We start from the raw sequence: 2563 nt of genomic DNA, 5'->3' as shown, positions 1-2563 counted from the left end.
AGAGAGACATTATATGTATATATATATAGAATATATATATATATATATATGTATGTATATATATATATATATATATATATATATATATATATATATACACACATAAGCCTCACGCTACAGACCATGTGACCAGCTGGGTGCTGACCCTTTCGTTTTGGGGCACGCGGAAAACTTCAGTGGTTCTGACGGCTGTCGCCTAAAGTAATTCATTTGCTCTCACAGGAGGCTTAGCTTGAGAAGAGATTTGAGATAACGGACTACCGCAGAAAGCCGACCAGTTCGCAAAAGTAAGTGCAGATTCAAGACCTGAGGCCACTAAGGCGGCGGTCAGCATGTGCTCTCGGTCTCTAGCAGGCCGTGACAAAGCAGACACCCCAAACGACAACATCATTCTGAAACTGGTAAAATACAAGAAAGCAAGGTGTATCATAGGTAATTCTTGATATAAAGCCGCAAATAGTTTATATACACCTATATGTATATCTATATATATATATATATATATATATATATATATATATATGTATGTATGTATATATATATATATATATATATATATATATGAAACTGTCTACCGATTTCGGTTTATATACATATATATATATATATATATATAATCATCTGCTGCTGAATATGAAGAGTGTTCTACGACACACCTTGTTTTCTTGTATTTTGCCAGTCTCAGAATGAGGTTGTCATTTGGGGTGTCATGTTTTGTCAAGCTCTGCTGGTAGAACGAGAGCACATGCTGACTGCCCCTCAGTGGGCTCAGGTCTTGAGTCTGCACTTACTTTTGCGAACTGGTTGGCTTTGTGCGCTAGGCCGTTATCTCGGATCTCTTCTTAAGTTAAGCCTCTGTTGTGAGGGTACATGAATTACTTAAGGCAACAGCCGTCACAGCCACTTATGTTTTCCGCGTGCCCCAAACCAAAGGGCCAACAAACAGCTGAGTTACGCGGTCTGTAGCGTTATGCCTCGCCCCCCCCCCCCCCTTCCCCCTCCCCCGTCTCGGGTGGCTATCCACGTGCCTGCAGCGCACAGTGACCTGCAGAGAGCACAGGAACTGCCATACCCAAAGTGGCAAGAGAGGTCCGTTTGTGTAAGTCGGTCAGTGGTAAGTGCACGATACTTTCTCCAGGCTGAGGATAGAGACATAATCCGAACAGTCATATTCACTGCCCTTGTTATCGATAGAGCTCCGGGATAAACCAAACAGCTTACATGCTGCAGCACGGTTCCGTGATAGTCATGCGAACATTTTGCTGGCGAAGGCTCCGGCTCCCGTTCGAAGAAGCTCTCATGCAGAAAAGTCCACTCTGCCTGTCATTCCGGGAATCAGAGAAGTGACGGACAGCCCTGCGTCAAATCACAGATAACTTGCAATCCCTACAAACACCTCCCCGTCCAGCGACCTCTCCCAGCCACCTGGCTACCCTGCCAGGTGCCGAGACAAGCCAGGTGCCCAGGCAAGCAGTTGAGTCAGGTGAACTCTGTCATCTACCTCTACCTCATGCGATTATGATGCGCAAATGTATGAGTTTTAATCCCCGACCCCATTATGTATATATATATATATATATATATATATATATATATATATATATATATATATATATATATGAACTATAATACAGTCCCCGACCTCACTTTATATATATATATATATATATATATATATATATATATATATATATATATATATATATAGGGGACATAATAAAGGTATTCAACATTATGAAAGGGATCAACAGGATAGATCAATAAGGAACACTGGAAATAGTGCCGAGATTTAAGAGAAGCCAGTTTTAATCACTAAAATGTAGGAGCAGAACTATGAACAGGCAGATGTCATCTGTTCAAAGAGCAGTGAATTATTGGAATTGACTGCCCAACAAAGTTATGGGAAGTCTCCCTCCAGCAACATTTAAAAATTGTTTGGGCAAGTTTTATAGGCCGATGGACCTTGTTCATAACTAACTTCAGGCGGGTCGGGTGGAAAGAATAGCGTGAGAGACGGGTATGGTATCTGGGGTAGGCCAACGTTGATGGGTCCTCGTGTCTTTTTGTTGACCTGATGTCCCTACGTCCTTATGTTTATAAATATAAACATATAAGCACATATATATATATATATATATATATATATATATATATACATATATATATGTTATGGGCTCAAATTTTCAAATTGAGTTCATGACTTTTAATAAACTCGGGGGTGCTGCTTGAACGGCGTTGTAGTGCTGAATAACGATTACATACACGAAGCTGTCAATCTAACCAGTTTTCAAATACCGCCGATATCATAGGCCAGCTCGGCGTACAGTCGAACTACGAAGCTATTAAGCCAACTCCTGATATATTGAAAGTTGTTACTTCGGCATAAGAGCTCTGAACTCATGATGCTAAGAAACGGAGAGCTAAAGGATTTTTTTACACACACACACACACACACACACACACACACACACACACACACACACACACACACACACACACACACACACACACACACACACACACACACACATATATATATATATATATATATATATATATATAT

The sequence above is a fragment of the Pollicipes pollicipes genome, unplaced genomic scaffold (genome assembly GCF_011947565.3).
Source record: "Pollicipes pollicipes isolate AB1234 unplaced genomic scaffold, Ppol_2.1 Scaffold_7231;HRSCAF=8579_pilon_pilon_pilon, whole genome shotgun sequence".
NCBI lineage: Eukaryota > Metazoa > Arthropoda > Thecostraca > Pollicipedomorpha > Pollicipedidae > Pollicipes > Pollicipes pollicipes.
This window is presented reverse-complemented; position numbering follows the sequence as displayed.